Raw genomic sequence first — 18300 nt, forward strand, 5'->3', positions numbered from 1 at the left:
CCTCTGGGGTTAAATACAGAAGGACAAATATATTCTGTTCTGCTAAGGGCTGTTTTTCCACAGGGATCCTTGGACAGTGAAAGCTGGCCCCATAAATAATCACCCTGGGGCAACTGGCATAAACCCGGAGCTGTGGCCACATCACTTACTAAGCACAGCTGGCGTCAAACGTGGCTCCCTGGGCCCAGGTGATAGGTGTTGCAGTGAGGGGCGGTGAGGCAAGATGGCCAGCCAATGGGCAGTGAGGACAACACCCAGGGGCAGGATAAAAGCCCCTGTTGGGGCGCTGTGTTCTTTGCTCTTTGTCTGCATGGGAGAATATGCTCCTGCTCTCAAACTGGGTGTTCCTTAGGGGTTTTGTTCACTGTTTTGTTCACTTTGGGGCTGTTCTAGCATTTCAGTAGTTTCAGAGGGAATCTAGACAACCAAGGAGAAGGGGTCTTCTTCCCCTGTGGCAGCAGGACTATGTTTCTGGTTGTCTTCTTGACGATAGCCATTCTTTCAATGTATAAATAGGGGAAAAAACAGCGTAGACACTGGGAAGTTGGAGGTTCTTCAGATGGAAAAAGGAAGCAGAGATGGGAAAGGAGGGGTTAGGAAAGGATTTGAAGAAAGAAATTGAAGGAAAAATTAGAAACAGCTTTAAGTATGGAGGGAAAGAAGGATTAAAAAAGGTGCAAAAAAATGGAGATACTATCTACATGAGCAGGTTCCCTGGGGTGCATGTGACTGCCACTATGAACCTCAAACCTGCAATATTTTATTTATTTATTTATTTATTTATTTATTTATTTATTTATTTTTGGTGCCGGGAATCCAACTGACAACTTTGCATCTGCTGAGCAGGCACTGACACTGCTGAGTTGAAAGTCCTTATATATTTTTTTAGAACCTTTTCTCTACCAAACCTGGGCAGAGGTTTTGAATGTCAAGATCAGGAGGCTCAGTCATGAGGGAGGAAGGCTCTGCAAGCTAAGGCCTAAAGGGGAGGTGGCACAGGGAACTGAGGTGTGTTTCCCTGCATGCACACCTGCAAAGGTGTGTTTCCTCTTCCTGGGCATCTGAAGGATGAGCAACTGCTCTCAGTACCATCCTTCAAGCCCTAGTGTGGAAGGGGAAAATCACTGCCCTGCTCACTTGTGGATTCTGGGCAGTAGGTGGGACAGGGTAGCAGGGACCCGGCTCGCATTTCAGCCTGGGCGGCCCTGAGGAGGCCTCAAGGTGAGTTAAGTTGCTGGTTTCCTATGGGCCATGGGCTTTTCTGTGGCGCCACCCCACCCTACTGTAGTGCGGAAACCAGTCCCCAACTTCTCCCAAGTTAACCAACCACACCTTGTGCTGACCCAGAGCAGCTGTGACAACTTGGGTGCTGCTGATCTTTGCTGAGTGCTGGCTCAGAAGCCAGGCCGCCTCGTCCTGGCGTTTGGATTCTACCTCTATGCAAAGATAGGGGTGTAGCAGGTTGAACAACATGGTGCTCTCACCAAGTGACGACATCCTGGCAGTGAGAGGACATGGGTTAGAGGTCACATAAAGGGGTAACTTGGGTAACTTTGTCGAAGGGACTGAGTCCACTGCTGGTTTTACCCCTCCCCACAATGGCTGTTTCCCCCAATGGCAGCATCAGCTGTGTGTGGGGGGGCTGGGTCTAGGTCCTCACTACCCTGCAGGTATCTTTCCCAGCTGGGCTATATTTTCCCAACCCCTTGGGTGAGGGGTGCTCGGGGTACTGAGACCTGAACAAAACTGCTCCCAAGAGCCTTTGAAAATCCAGGACACATCTTGCCAAAGTGAGCCCCTCCCTATTTTACAATATCACAGCCGTATACTCACCATGCTTCTTAACAAGTACACATTGAATCCTTCAATGCAGCCCGGCTTCCTCAAATAGACCTAGGCTGCAAGCCTAGTCAGGTTTTCTGCCTGATTAGTGTCAAATGTTGGCTTTTATGTTCAAAAGTTTCAGCTGCTGTTGGGAGGAGTCTTAACTAGAATGAATTTCATGGGTGGAGTGAGGGCTCCATTTCAAAACCAACTCATGGTTCCTCTTTCCTGTGCAGGCTCCAGTAGTCCTCTTCCCAGCGTTTCCTCTGAAGGATGGCAGGGCAAGAGCGAAGGTCTGAAGGGGAGGGAATGGGAAGAGGTGATCAGGTGTGATGTGTGAAGACAGGAGTCATTCTGTAACGCATGTACCTGAAAATTTAGATGGGCAGGGGAGGAAACCTGTCCATGGGGTGAATCCTACCCTGTACCTGGCTCCCCCCCTGATTCTGTCCTGTCCTGAACTGAGTGAGCTCTCATTCCTCACAGCTAACCTCACAGGAGAGGCATCCCAAAAGAATGTTCCAACATCCTACTTGATGCTTAACACAAACTAGAGATCATAACAGTTAAGCAACTCGCCAAGGATCACTTCCACCTGGCTGAAGTTACTGGGCTGAATGTTTGAATCCTGTGTGTGCAAGAAGGTAGCCTCTGTGTTCTGGGTGGGTGTGGGGCATTGTGGGGTGTGGGTTTCTGAGGTGCTCATGGACGGGGGCAGGGCACCTCCATCTAGAGTTACAGGGGAGCAAAGTGATTTTAACAAGTGGCTCTGGGTTTTAACTGACAAATTAGAAAGCAAGTTTCTATAATCCAGTTGAACATGGAGGGAAACCGGTTATTCTAGATTCTCAATTTCCTCAGAACTGAGGAGTTTCCAGGGCATGGCTGCCCCACACTTGCAGCAGGTGACTGCATCCCAGTTGGCTGAGGATGTTCCTGTCCAAAGTATTCACTCTAGGTTCTGCCAGTTGTTCTTGTAGGACTCAGTATACTCAGTAGAGCTCAAATACATGTGTGTCACTATCAGTGCAGAAAGTTTCCATACACTTACATGAGAAAACACCCTGGAAGATGTCTTTTGCACTCTACATATTAAATTTCTAGGAAGTTGGTCCAATTAACTTGAGATTGTGAGTATTAGAAGCTAAAACCTTATTTACCAAGAGTGGAAACAGCTAATGCCATGCACGTCTAATGAGGAGAAAATTACACAATATTAAGTCAAACTTGAAACTTTAGGATGCAATTAGAATTTTCCATAAATTTTGCTCAACTACCCAAAGTAGTTCATATAAAAATCTCGTACCAGAATGGCAAACACCAATGTGATTTGGAATTTTTTGAGGGAGATTTATGTAACATTAAGTGGGGGAGGCAACTAAAGCCTGATTGGTGTAACTTGGTGATGGTACAGTGTACAGATTTTCCTGGGCCTTCTCCCAGAGCAGAGCACCATGTCCAAGGGTGTCTCTGGAGCTCAGTCTTCAGCAGCAGCTCCTCCAGCTTCCTCATCCATGCTCAGTCTTCCTCTCGGCTGAGCCCTTGGCATGGAAATGGTGGGCTTGCTTCCAGCCTGTCTCCTCCACACAGCTGATCTTAATATTGGGCTTGTAGTTGTCCTTCTTAAATTTCTGGGTGAAGCCATGGTACTCTCCTCTCCTACTGTGTGATCTGTATACCAGGACTTTATCACCTTTACATGGAGACCCAGCACTGAAGCAGATGCCTGTATGGTGGCATCATCTGGGAGGTGGGTCTATCTAGACATCCCTCACTACTTCAGTTGACATGGACCATTGTTGGTATGTGGCTGGTTAACCGCAGTGCTGTGCTTCAATCTGCTGCACAATCTGGGCTTTCAGTTTGGGTCCCTATGGTGGTTTAGAAGAGATGGGATATCTGTCCCGGGGCCTGAGTTGAGACCTGAGATGGGGGTGTCCCTGTGTATCTATGCTACAGATAGCTCTGCTTGTAGTCAGATGAATAAAATCAGTGACTCCTAGGTGACTCTGCAAAGAGCCAGTCCTTGGTCTTTCTCTAGGACTCCCTGGGCTTCTGGCTAGGTTATGTTGGCCACCTGTATTCCTCTTCAGAATCATGGCTCGATAGATTCCTTGATTGCCATACTAATTTTGGGATGTGCATAAAACAGGCAGAGTCATCCAAGATACTTCCCTCAACCTCCAGGATCCAATTTAGCTTCTTAGGTAAGCCATAGCTAGCTAAGTGATACCTTTGAAAGTTTCATAGTCTCTGGACACAGCTCCTCTTGCCTCAAGTTCCAGTACTGGAGCACGATCAGCTCTCTGCCCCTGCATCTGATATTACTTTGGGGCTGGGCATTGGCTTTTCCATGGACTGCACCAATGCTTTGCACCTGGCCTTCATGTGTAGAGCTCCTGCCGTGTTTCCTGGGAAAATGCTCAGGCCACCAAGTGTTAACTGACATTATGGGAAGGACTCAAAGGATGTCTTGGGAATTAGACTGAGGATAACTTAGGAGACAGAATCCATGTGTCCTTTATGCCTGTAACTCAGACAGGGTTAGGAAGCTAAGCGTAGCATGTACTGTGGCATCCTTAATTCTGAAACTGCCAAAGACCTGGCAGACGAGGCTTACGCTTTAATAATCTGCAACAGCGAAACATTTTAGAGCTTTCAATGAATACAGGCTGCTGTAGCACATGTGCTGTTGTAGGGTCACAAACACTGACCTAAAACATGGTACAGATCTCAGTGCACAGTGGGCTGGAGCTCCTCAACCAGCTGGCCAGACCCTGACTTTGTCACACAACTACTCAGTCATTTAAGGAGCTCGCACTGACCTTGAGTCCCCCCCCCCAACTCCCTATACAGAAAATGGAGTCAAATGCCTTTCTTGCATTTTAACAGAAGATTCTAGAGTTTTTTATTCAAGTGTGGTGGTAAAGTCTGTGTCCCTTTTTCATATGGCATCTCGCAGCCAGAAATCAGAAAGTGACTCTTGAACTTGACACCGACTAGAGAAGCAGTAGAAATGCTTGATGCAGGAAAACAAAGCTGAGAGAAGCAGAGAGTTGTGCTACTGTCTAAGGTCCTGGTATCTGGAATAGCAGCACCTAGGCACTTGAGCTACATGTGTTTTCACAGTGTTTTGAACTGAGCCCCACCTCCTTGGGACCTGAGCTGGCACCTGAGCCTTGCCTATTTGGACTTTACAGTTTTCTTTGGCATCACATTTGATGTTTAAAGTTTTACCAGTGCTCTGCCAGTGCTGTTTCTGTGTAGTGTGCTTTTCGCCCATCAAGACTACAGCACCTGCTTTGAGGAAAAGTACAGGGAGCTGTGTGGAGCCAGGGCCTGCCTGTTGTAACAGCTGCAGTGCAGTGTGCAACTTGGCATGGTCAAACACATGTTCCACTGTAGCTGATCTGTCCACATCTCGACGCACTTGATGGTGATGGTTCAGTACTATGAGTTCTGTACTCAGCATTTGTGCTCAACACTTACATTTTAGAAGTCAAAAGAACATGGCCGGGGCCACCTTGTCAGGCAGAGCATCTAAAACCCATGAACCCTCCAGCACGCAGTGGCTGTCATTCTCGGTATCTGCCAAGTGGTGGCTGCAACATTCCTGTGACGGTGATGCTAAGCATGCTAGCCGCCAGCTGTGGTGCAGTCTTCCACAGATGGGCTAAGTAGCTTTGGCAGCCGCCTTTAGGATTGGAATATAGTTTCTGCAAAATAGATCAGAGTGTTAACATGGGGGAAAGAGCTCTACTAAAATCCAGGCACTGTTTTTCAATCTTGACGCGGTGCAGGAGGCTCCTCTCCTGGAGCAGATGGGTCCACCCTGACCCAGCTTCCATGGGACAGATGTAGATGTATATTCTGCCCACATGGCACCTCTTGTTTTCCAAAACATCCCAAGGCAGTTGATTGAGACTGCTAGAGATTTGGAACACCTACAGCAAAGGTGCCAAAATCTTTGGCTCTGGTTCTCTGTACCATATGAGCCAGTAGGAGTCCAGGCTCTGGTTTGGACATTCAGGTCCCATCCCTCATTAATAGGACTGTATTTTCAGCAATCCAGCTTCCTTTATGGTAAAGAGCGGGGCTGATGAAGGCAGTCTCATCTCTTAGGGGCATAAGCCTGAAGCTGCCCTTCTGCCTCTTGTAAGGAGAGTGCTGCTCCATCCACTGCCTGACTTGCTGTCTTGTTAGACTGACACAGGCCCAATGGACATGAATGTTGTGCTTCCATTCCAAAATACTGGTGCAGTGATGGCCATTACTATCTCCTGGGCATTGCTGTCCCTGCCCTGGGATCTGCTCTGTGGGTCAGAGGCCTGGAGAAATCTATTCCATTCTGGTGTTTTCCTCTTCTGCTTGGCCATTCATCCATTCTGTTTCTTGTTCCTTTTATAGATAGATTTTTGTCTTACCTCATGCCAAATGCAAATGAAAGTAGAAGAGTCTCGTGTTATGAGGTACTTGTTGAGTTTGACCTTTACCCAGTGTCCATGAGAAATGTCCTGAGTCAGAGTTTTGGAGACATAAACATTCACTTTCCCTTATTCCAGGTGCTCTTGTTTTTCCTTTGATCACACCTGGTGGACATTTGTACACTTTTCCTGATCACTGATTCCTATGGATCTCGATGTAGACTGCTGTGTATTGCAAACTCTGAGAAGCAGATAGGCTATGTAGGGAACCTCTTAAGTCTTCCTCCCCTGGGCTTGTTGTAAGTGGTCTGTGTGCACTTTGGTTTAAAGTTACATTAAACATTAGGGTCTCCTTAAAGCTCTTGCTGTTGATGTAAATTTCCTTTGAGAAGTCACCACTTCTGTTTAGGTTTCATTTCTGGGAGAGATGTGTTTCTGATGTCAGATTTGTCCAGTTCTCACCACCTCCCTGCCCTCAATAGATGAGCTCATGCTTGTTTTGCTTTGGATCTTTGAATTTTCTAGAATATGATTCATGCAGCTATTTAAAAAATCCCAGCATCAGGTAACCCAGTTTTGGAGGTCCAAGTTGAAGGACCTAAATATGAACAGTGTTCTTACTCATCTTGCATACTGCTAGGATTCTGTTAAACAGCCTGGCAAAGAGATCTCCACGGTTCTTATCTGTCCCTCTTGGAGAAGCTGCTTATGCCACATTCATGTTTTAGGTTCTCCTTCAGTTCCTCCAGTTTCATGGAGAATCCGTGAACTCTCTGAAGCGAGAGTGCTTGTGAGCTTTTTGACTTCTCACTTTCATCTTGGCTCCAAGTTGGAGCGTCAATGATGAGCTGTTCCAGGGTAATCATAATTGTACCCTGTCAGACAGGCTCAAGAGGTGACCTGGCGAGGCAGCATGAACATGGAGGCCGGAGGGCCGGGCTCTCGTTGGCTGCTGCTATGAGTGCTATTCTGGTAGAGTCCTTCATGATTTTACAATCTTCACAAATTTGTAGGCACGGCGTTGTTTCCTGGCTATGCATGGATGGACCCTATTGGAATGGGAACCATCCTGGTCACAGCCCCATGCTCCTGATAGAGATAGGGAGGGTACTGGGCCATTGGTGTTAGCCAGACCTGACTCTGGGGATTAAAAGGTGACTGCCATCTTTTTACTGTCCTTATTTGCCCAACACAAGTGTAAAATTTTGAGCAAGATCAAAATGAAGCCCAGATGCGATGAATTCTAACTATAGTAGTGCCTCCCGTGTAAGAGAAACTTGCAGCACACAGGAAATCATTGGAGGCACAGGCCCCACAGTAACGATGCCTGAGTTGTGCTCACCAGTTGAGAAATGATGCAGAAAGTGCTGTCATAGCTTTCCTAAGATTGTGCCCCCAAGTACCTCTGAAATTCCCCATCCTGTCCTTTCAGTAAACATTTCACAGGGAGGAATGCATTCTTCATTTGTTATCCTGATACAAACATAATTGCTGGGGGAGGGATATGTTTGATCCATGTAAATGGAATCCTTTAGTGGCACTGAGTGTCTAGGCTTGGTGCTCAGCTGTATTTGACACCATGTCTACACGATGTCTCCCTGGTGCAGGTGCAGAGAGCCATGGAGGCATGAGGATCTTCAGGCTCACTGTGCCCTGTTTTATAGCTGTCATGTGATTCCCCTCCCTGAGCACCTTGATAAAGTGGTTCCATCAGCCAGCCAGATGTCCCATGTCATCTAATTCTATGGTCATTGAGTTGAGCCCAGGACCCCCCTACCCTATGTGTTATTCCTGGATCTCTGGTCCTTCACTCCATGATTCTTGGAACCTTCATTCTCACAAGTTGAAGTTGATATAAAAAAATTCCTTAAGCCATCCTGTTGTCAACTTTGGTGTCTTTGTTTTTTTTCCTTGCAGAGCTCTTGAGACCCCTGACCTCACTGGGCTGAGTTATTTTCTGAGAGCTAATCATCAGGTCCTGTGCCCCTTCACCACTGGCAGCAACGTCTAAATTTACTTTTGATCTGTGACTCTGAGGCTGCAGAACACAAACTTGGCTGGGGATGTGTTCTTTTCCTGGATGCTCCCTTACTCTGAGGATGGTCATGTGTGTTAGCAGGGCATATTTGCTGGTATCTGCACCTCCCTGTATGAGGCTCACAGGAGGAGTGGAGACAGATAGTGCCTCTGTTTGCAATGATGACTCTGATTGCGTGAATGGCGACAGCTTCCACTGACTCTCTTCACGATGTTGATTATTTCAAGAGCCCCAGACAATGTCCACCATAACTTTTCCAATGGGGAAAAATTTTGTAATAAAGATGTTCTTTTTCTGGAAAGAATTCAATACAAATTCAGTAAAATCACAATATATTTGCTACATTGGGTTCTTCTATAGTAATTCTGATGATCCATCAAGAATAGCTTGAAAGCAAAAAACTTTGTGTAATGTTAGGGTTTTTTTTTTTTTTTTTAGTATGAATTTTCTTATCTAATAAGACAAAACCTCACAGGCTGCCCCACACTCCTCCCACTCCTAGTTTTGGTCAAAACTTTTGATATGCCCATGACAGAGCCCACACAAAGCTGTAAGGTATTCCTGTCTGAGAGCGTTTGATTCTCAGTTGGATGGCATGCAATGAGTTGCTGTCTACCTTCTTCTGAATGTGTGCCACACTGGATCTGGAGGGACCCTTTCTAGCTGGACACTGTTTTTTTTTTTTCATCTAAAATTCAGTGATGATCTCCAGGCATCTGTTTTATGATTCAGTTTATTGTATGCTTTCTGTCCATTCATTTTTCTTTGATATTCTGGTTACATTTATTGCATGGGTCTGGGGGTAACTCACAAATTGAACTGTCAGAACTGAGTTACAAATCAGTAAGTTATAGTAGTATTTGTTACTGTGCCTAGGTAAGAAATACTAAACCTGAGGAATATATCTATTTTTCTGAACTTTATTTTCTATTGTAGTACCAGGTGTCTTGCGAATAGAAAAGGATTTCACAGCTGGCCTGCTGTGACAGTGAAGTTAGGACCTGGTGAAGACACTAGCATAGATTGTCTTACGGAAGCCAGGGTAAGATGAAAAGGAACAGGAATCTGTTTATTTTCCTGTCTTGGTTGTGGAATCTTGGTGGTTCAGAATCCTGACCTAATTTGGTCTCATAATGTGGCACAAACCTTAGTAAATAACTATGCAGTTGTTTTGGGGCTTATTGTCTCAAACATTTAAAGGACTGATGGGACAGAACTCCAGGCTAAAATAATTGGGATGAATCCCAAGTTGTGAACACTGAGCAGTTCATTTCCACATTTCTGTCCTTGTCATTGTTCTCTGTAGCTGAAATACGGAAATCAAAAGGTCTTTGCTTCTCAACCTCCTGTTCCATAGTTTTAGCTTGGGGATGAGCTGTTGTGGTGAGAATGAATCAGACCGACTGGCCCTGAATCTCTGACTTCCTGGAGTCTTTTTTCAGTTGGGAGTGGAGTTGAGGAGGGATGAAGGTACCAGTTTTTTCCAATCCAAAATTCAGAAGGTGCCTTAATGCTCAGGATGAGGGTTCCCTGCCGAAGGATCAATCTACCTTTCTCTTCCCAAACTCTGCCCATGTTTCCCCACCCTCTGCTTTTCTGGCTCCACTGGGCTGCCACACACAAGGTCTTAGACTTTGTTCTGATTCTAATCAGAAGAATACCAGCGGCCAGTGGGGTACTAGTGCAGTGGAAATGTGTGTGTCTGCATTTCCTGATTCCGTGCTTGCCATTAGAGGCCTGGTGCCTGAAGAGTACCTTTGGGGAGAGTGCTGAGACTATGCTGAGGCGCAGAACTGTGATGTGAACGTTGCTGTAATCCTAGATGAATTTAAAGAAAGCTGGAGTTACCAAGTACTTTGGAGAGCCTATGGACATGTTGAATTCCCTGAACACAAATGACTAAGTATAATGAAGGCCTTGGTTACTTTTTACTGAGACACAATACCCAATGCCCACAAGGAAAGCTTTATTTGTTCCGTGTGTAGATGTTTCAGTACACAAGTGACAGGCTCCAAGGCAGAGGCATGGCAGAAGAGCATTGTAGAGAACAATTGATGGCAGGAAAAAGACAGTGAAAGGGACCTTAACAGCTTTTTTAATGCCCCTTTTATATTCTATCTAGGTTACCTAGATTACCAGGGTAGACAATCTAGTCAGTGAACTGGTTAGTAATCACCCCAACTTGATCCTCACAGCCTCACCCTAGCACTGCACTAAGAGTCAGTCACACTCTAGATCCAGCCACCTGTGAAAAACATGACTCATGACCATGTGAGTCTTTGGGGGGGGTTTAAACACAAGCCATAAAAGGGATCCCTACAAGAAATTTCCAGTGGGAAGTAGATGTCCTGTCTTAAGCCATTGAAGCACTTTTAGTCAAGGAAGATGGACTTATCAGAAGCCTGAATTCCTGGAACACCTTTCTAGTGTAGTGTGACTAATAACCTGTGTAATATAGAATAAAATTGGTATGTGAGCTCCATTTGGGAGAAGTTGAGTTCTGTGAGCCTCTTTGCTCCTTCACACTTTTTTTATAGTACACCATACAGAGGAATGGATATGGAATCCTCATTTCGTCCCATTGGGTCAGGGATGTGACAAATACACAGCTCAGAGGAGCCCGAGTAAATCTGGGCTCTATGATAGAAGTATTGCCTTGCTGCGGGGCAGGGATGAAGTCTAACAGAAAACATGTACTGAATTTTCTGTTGTCAACCACGTTACAGCTACTCTGACTTAACTGAGTCTAGTTAATGCCCTCACGCGTTCCCCCCCCCAGATCCATTCACCCTAACGATACATCCCATAGATTTATTGAAGAAAGGATTTTTTTCACTCAGCAGTTGCCAAGTCATGGGTCTGTTTGAAATTCTTCCCAAGCTTTTTCTTAGTTGTCAAAGGGCCGGCATGGAACAATTCCATATCTGATATCAGGAAACACAGGATCAGGGCTTAGAAGCTAGGCAAATGTCACATCACACACTGGAAGAACTAGGAAGTGCATTTGGTTTGGTTCCTCCAATCCCATTGTCTTTACTCTTGCACAATTCATTTGCTTTAAGGATGTATCAAACGGGAAAAGGGAAACTTGTATTTATATTAGAGTTTTCCAAACTGAATGATCTCTTTCAATATTTCTTTAGCTACGGAAACTAAGATTTTTAAAACTTCTGTTTGGGATGGTATAGCAAAAAATGATGAACCAGCTATGACTTGGACCCTTGCATGCACTCTCCTGGGATCTGGTATGAGCTCACTCATGGAGTCATGGTGGACTCAACCTTGAGTTCAAGGTTTTGGTGCCACTCGTGGCACTACTGGAGCCAGCATGGTGAGAGAGACAAAATGTTCAGTCATTTACCTGGATGGTGCTGATATTCTAGGGAATAAAGAGAAGAAAAACTTGGACAGAATAAAGAGAAAATGGCTTTCAATGATCCCTTATGTTTGAACCTTTTGAACAGCGCTCTTTCCAGAATGGCTCAACATGAGTAGAAAAAAGTGACACATAGCAAAACACAGTGTCGGTTACAGGTTTGAACCTCCACTGTCAAAATCTGTTTCTCTGCTTATTTGCAGTATTTTGGTGTGCATTCTATCACAGTCATTCTGTGTAGAAATATTCTAATGAATTTTGTATGTACTGGGATCTACAGTAAACTCTTCTGGGTTGTAACAAACTATTGGTGTAATAGGACCCATCTAGGAAATACAAGTATGGACCTTGTCTCTTTAACTCAACTTTGAAAGGGAATCAGGCGTTTTAATGAATTCCTGCTCTCATCACTCTTTGGAATTTACCAAAGCAGAGGGAGAATTACAATCACCCTGTAGCTCCTAAGATGGACATTGCTGGTATCACTGACTTAAAAAGATCCCTTTTCCTCTCTGTGTTCACACAAGTTCCTCAGGCAGGTTGAGGCAAATCAGTCTACACGTTTCCAAAATGAACTTGGCACCATGGGTGCTATGTCTTTTTTAGCCGTGGAGCAGAAGTCTTAACCACTGGTCCTTTATGGCTTTCTCTTCTTACTGTCCCACAGACGAAATACAGGAGAGGTGAGATCCCTGGGATTCATGCTGAATCCACATGGCTTGGTATCCTCTGACCTCTTTACCGCAGTCTCATAATTTTACTTGTTATGGAAATGCTCAGTAATCAGTGCAAATCCAAACTGTTCCCAGAAACAAAAGAGAATGAAAGTGTGGCAAGGTTATGTAGCTTCCTCCTCAAGCATCAAGATCCCTTGGAATTGATTACTAGGAGTTTGGAGTTCTAGAAATGTGTTCAAAACCATCAACTACCTCAGTGTAGAAAGCCTAGCAATTCTATATAAAGGTGTGTTTTATTACTGTGTTTCTTGGCAAGATAAGTGCCTGTCTTCCCAACCTAAGCCCACCAGGCCTCTACCAAGCAGGCAGAGCACAATGCCCGGGTCTGATTCACTGGCAGGAAGCCCTAGGTTCTTCCCTTGTGATGGCTTTAAGAGGCTGTTTGGTGATCAAGTTTTGGCTGGATCAAAAACCATGCTGTGGGCGTCCATGTACATAGCCATTTTCTTTGCAATCTACCGTCTCTCACAGAAAAAGTGATGCTTTTTGATGTCACACATCTTAGTTGACATTATTTAGACTATTCAAATACATACTGGAGCAAAGTCAGGTTCAAATGTTATCCAAACTTGCTCCAAACTTGCTTCAGATGCAGAGGGTAAAATGTGCACCTGTCAGCAGGGGGAGGGGTCAGTACCTGAGAACTTGGTGTTCTCAGACCACTTTGTTGGTCCTGCATATAGAGCCATTTTATAGAGGGTCAAGGCTTTTGAGTTGGCACAGTGAGCCTGTTTGCTATGGTTTCATTGTGTAAAGAAGGAAGAAGAGACAGATTGGGCAGAGGAAGCTTGATCACAGTGCAGCAGGAGTTGTGGGGCCCTGGTGAGCAGTTCTGAATGGCTCCAGTGTCCTTTGTCATGAGTGTATGTTAGAAACTTGAAGTCCTACTTCTCAGATTCCAAATCTGACCATGCACTATCAAAAATGAGCTCTAGAAGTTTGGATCTAAGCAATCCTTTTCAGAGTCACGTATGCATTCTTCAGTCCCTGTGTTTGCACATTGAAGCAGAGCTCTCCTCAGGGTGTCGTGCCCCACTCAGTCTCCTGAATGGACATTCAGGCCAGGCTAAGACTGCCTAACCTTGACCTGGCAGCAAGAGTGTACATTTACTCATTATTGATCCACCAGCCTGGAGACAGTAGGATACAACATGGATAGCACTGTCCTCACGCTACTTTGGTCACGCTCATGCTGAAAAATGCTCAGTGAAAGGCATAGTAAACTAGTGGGGGAAAGGAACCTTTGCATCCTCTGAGTCTCCCAAGGAGCTCTGTGGACAACTGCTTGTAAGTGAGGTTTTTCTTGGGTGCATTAAAGTCTGGGGTATAACATTTGAACCTGACTTTGCTCCAGTATGTATTTGAATAGTCTAAATAATGTCAACTAAAATGTGTGACCTCAAAGAGCATCACTTTTTCTCATTCCATGGGGCTCACATGACACCCAGTCTTCCAGCCTTGGAAAAATTTCTGGATTATGAAGGTAATGACGGCCTGGATCTGTCCATGTCCCTCAAGTTATACCATGGTTGGTCACAAGGAACACTTGAAAGCCATTTACTATGCCTTCTGAAGATGGTAGTCTTCATCCATTTGTCTTCTCATACAAAATTTTATTTTACAATGTCCTTTATCCCTCCAAGATAGGCCATATTTAGCATATCTGGGAGTGACTGTCAGAGACCTAAGTTCTGAGTAGGAAATGTGCCATAGCTACTTAGATGAGGAATACTAATAGAGAACTGTATCAAGTCTCAGTTGTAGACTTATTTCCAAGCACAGTACCCCAAGGCTTTTTGGCCAGGGGAAAGATACCTAGCATCTCACAACTAGTGACAGGGAATCTAGAGCCTGGAGAAGCTCTCCCTGAATTCTAGTTTGAAGGCAACTCCATAATAACAAGTGAAAGCACAGTAAACTTGCCTGCCCTTTCGTGTTATGGTCCAGAGAGCTAATGATCTTTGCATCTGTCATGGACCAATCAGTGACTGAGTAGTGTCTTGGCTTCTAGTTCCTGCCCTAGGCAACAATTCGCATGACAAAATTTCAGTAAACCCTGGGCAAACATGCTCTGAGCACTTGTTCACTTCTAAGTCCCTTCAGACCACTTCTCTGTAGCCAATATTATGGGATCGAGAGCTGTTTATTTCTCAATGTCCAGTCCCATGGTGCCTTTGTCAATCCCTACTAGAGGTCATATGTGGCAGAGCTTAAAGTGATTCTCCCTGGGTTGGGGACCCAAAGCATCCAGTGAAAACCTGAAGCCCATGGCAAAATCCTGTCCAAGTCCTAATAGGCAGCAGTATCCTTGCTGGGGAGACCAGAGGATATATGGCAGAAAGGCCGAAGGGTCAGTGCTGGAAGTTTAAGTGTCTGTGCTTAAAGGCTGAGGGACATGCATTGGAAGCCAGGAGAATGATTCTCAAGATGAATATGAGAATTGAAGTAGTCTCAAAAATGGCCAAAAGGCTGAAATTCCTCTGAAGAAAATCAGTCACAATGAATCAGCAAAGAAAATGAGCCAAAATCTTCAGCTTTTTTTCTCCTATGGTTTTTCCACATTCCTCAAAGTGGGTTTTTCATGCTCAGAAGTGTTGGTGTGACTCTAGACTACTGGTCACTGACCACAGACTGCATGCAGGAAGCCAAAGTAAGTTTCATGTTGTCGCTTCCATTCTGCCTCTGAAGTGATGGACCTCTGACTGGAGAGGGACCTCTAGATACTACTGGCCAATCTGCCTTCATACTTGGAGGCCAGAGATGGAATCCTGGCTTTGTGAGTGAAGTTCTTGAGGCTACCCAGTGCATAAAGGGGAAAGCAAGATTCCAGTTGAGCTTCAGAATATGTGTTCCTGCTTTGTGCCACTACCTCTGACTCCTGGGCAGCATTTATGCAAAGTATATTCTTGACTTGACAGAAAGGCTGGCTGGCTAGGTTCTGGGAGAAGGGATATGGAAGAGGGGCTCATGGTTGGTTCCTTTTGTTTCATCCAGATCTTCTATCTTTAAATCAGATGCCCTCCCCTAAATTTAAAGACCCAACCCAAAAATGGCATCTGAGATAAATTTGTACTTCTCAGCTGAAGTACAAACAGAAAGTAAACATATGAAAAACAGTTCATCTTTGGTCACTCAGGAGGGGTGACTTAAAACAATCCTGAGATTCAATATATATGGCTATTATAAAAACAATCATCAACAAATGCTAGTGGGGCTGGTGGGGGAAAAGAACCCTTCACTGTTGGGAGAACAGACTGGTGCAACCACTATGGAAATCAGTATGGAAATTCTTCAGACTAGGATGAGAGGTCTCATTTGACCCAGCTATTTCCCCTTTGATATCTTCCCAAAGGGATTAAAAATGTATCATACCATAGTAATATATGCAAACCCATGATTATAACAGTTGGTAATAGCTACATCTTGGAAACAGCCCAAATACCCATCAATGAGTGGATAAACAACTTTTATACAGTCATAAATGATACACGTGAGACATTTATAGCTATAAACAAATGGATCTTGTGAGCATACTAAAGTGAAATAAATTGGAGATGTTTAAATATCCCATTCTTGTATGACAAACTGAAAGTTTTAAAAATCATCGTATAATACTATGAAATGGGAAGAAATTTTTCAAAAGGAAACTAGAGAGGGGGAGAAAAATGAATGAAAGAAAAGGATAAAATGGAAACAATTTTGTAAATCAGGAGAGCAAGAGGGGCTGAAGACAGAAGGGAATGGAAAGAGGAGGGTATCTATCATGTACCGGTCCAAATACCCTGTGAATGTGATCATGTTGTGGCAATAATAAAAATAATACTTCTGAGCAGAAAATGGGCCTAAACCATGGGTTCAGTTTTTCTGGCATAACATTTTTGCTTCTTTGGAACCCGAGTTATTTCTTTCATCAATATGCTCTTTGGAAGGCTCTCATCTTAGGAAAGCCAAGGCTTGAATCCACTTAGTCAATCTTGGGTGTGATGCTCAGAGTTTGATAGACCGGAATGAAACATCTGTCAGTGTGAATAAACTTAGCTTTAATAACTGCTCTTATTGATCAGACCTGTGTCTTTGTTCAATATTTGATCAGGGATTTGGATAGATTGAGTTGTGGTGCCCAAAACCCTCTCCCTGTGGACATGCTCGATTAATCTATGCTCTGATGCCCTCGTCCTCCAATACACTGACAGTTTCCATCTGCAAAGATCCTCCTCTTCAAGAGTTAACATAATGGACTCATGCAGTGGTCTTCCTAGAGTTTTATTTAGGACATCATGAACCTTACAACTTCTGCCATCTGAGGTGTCCTATTTTAATCTTTGAGGGGACTGCTGGAGGAGCTGAAGAGTAAGCTTGCCAGGGGCTTGCTGGCGGTTAAGACCCAAAGTCCAAAGTCACTAATTGAGACATTTCTTATCGTGTTATCATCCTTATCTTGGTAGTTCCTGGTTCAATAACCAAATTGTAAAGGCTTTTCATAGTCCTAAAGTATCTTCCAAGGCCTCATCACAAAACGGAAAGCTACAAGAGATAATCCAATAAAACTGGATTCACCAAGTGCTCCTGGGTCAGGCAGAAATGAAATACTCAGTGTCCTGTGGCTCCTGATGTGTTCTTGTGGGTCACTTCGGCTTCCCCAAATGTGTAAACTCACCCATCAGAACAATTGACCATGAACTGAGGGATACTTGGCAACATACCTGGCAAGAACTCTTCTAAATGGTTAACATGAAGGCAAGCAAAAGTAGGTATGACGTAGTATCCAAGATTCTCTTCTGGAATGTGATTTACCAGGGGAAACAAGTCCAACAATGCAACACAGTTAATGTAGTAATAAGGTTTGTCTGGTGACCGGCTGTTAGGTATTAAGGGAACCTGATGAAGTGAACATGAGAAATCGGTCATTCTGACTCTGCAGGTTATATCTGGTTAGATGGATGGCTAATAACTTGGAGACGACAACTCCTGTAGCACAGGTCTATCTGTTCAAGCTCTGATTTTCTTGGAGGTCTGACCTGGTGTGGCTCCCAACTTGATAGGAGTTGAACAAAGTGGCACCCTGGTCTTTTTCCTTGTTACTATGACTTTGGTGTCATTGAAAGTGGGTGTCTTGATGTCTCCAGCCTTGCCCATTTTACTCAGCATTGCCTCGGCTCTGCTGGGTCTCCTGTGTTTCAATGTAAATCTTCCTGGTACTGTGAAGAATGTTACGGGATGGGAATTCCTATGGAAACTCAACTTGGATTGCTTTTTATAGTAGCCATTTGAATAATGCTCTGCTTATCCAAAAACATGGGAGATCTTTGTCACCTAGAAATTGTTGCCTATAAGTCTCAGGAAACGGAGGTAGAAATCTCTTGCCTCCTTGGTTAGGTTGATTGCTAGGTATTTTCTCAATCTACTATAAATGGAATTTTCTCTTGGTTTCCATCAATAATAAACTGGTTGAGAGCAAGCAATCTTTAAATGTTGACTTTTGTATCCTATTTTGCAGAAGTTTGTTTTTTGGTGGAGTGCTTAGGGCTTAAATACAGCATTTTATAACTTTCAAATAAGGATAATTTGTCTTCCTTTCTGACATACATCCTTTTTTCTCTTACCCAGTTGTGTTATGTAAAATCTCCAGTACCACATTGACTAGAAGTGGTGAGAAAGAACATCAATCTTTTCCTGATTTTTGAGGAAGTGGTTGGTTTTTATCCATTCAGAAACAGTAAAGGGACAACATCATACTGAAGTGACAGTGGTGTCAGCTTTAAGTGAACTCAGATTGTTTTTCATTTGAGCAAATGGAAATTAAGGGAATAGATGAGTAATAATTGCAGCAATGACAGTAGCAGTGCTGTTGGGAAAAGAAAGTTCTATGCGTTAAGGCCAGGACCCTAAATTGATTCTGAA

General features: G+C 44.2%; 1 long non-coding RNA gene across 1 annotated transcript; it reads left to right on the forward strand.

Moving 5' to 3' along the window:
* Nucleotides 1–303: 303 nt before the first annotated feature.
* Nucleotides 304–18059, forward strand: LOC134474671 (uncharacterized). The gene is made up of 2 exons (XR_010045543.1): nucleotides 304–2468; nucleotides 8166–18059. It is a non-coding gene; the product is annotated as an uncharacterized LOC134474671 (long non-coding RNA).
* Nucleotides 18060–18300: the final 241 nt, after the last annotated feature.

Source organism: Cavia porcellus, unplaced genomic scaffold, assembly GCF_034190915.1.
Source record: "Cavia porcellus strain 051 isolate PalLab524CR breed Dunkin Hartley unplaced genomic scaffold, mCavPor4.1 scaffold_34, whole genome shotgun sequence".
NCBI classification, from domain to species: Eukaryota; Metazoa; Chordata; class Mammalia; order Rodentia; family Caviidae; genus Cavia; species Cavia porcellus.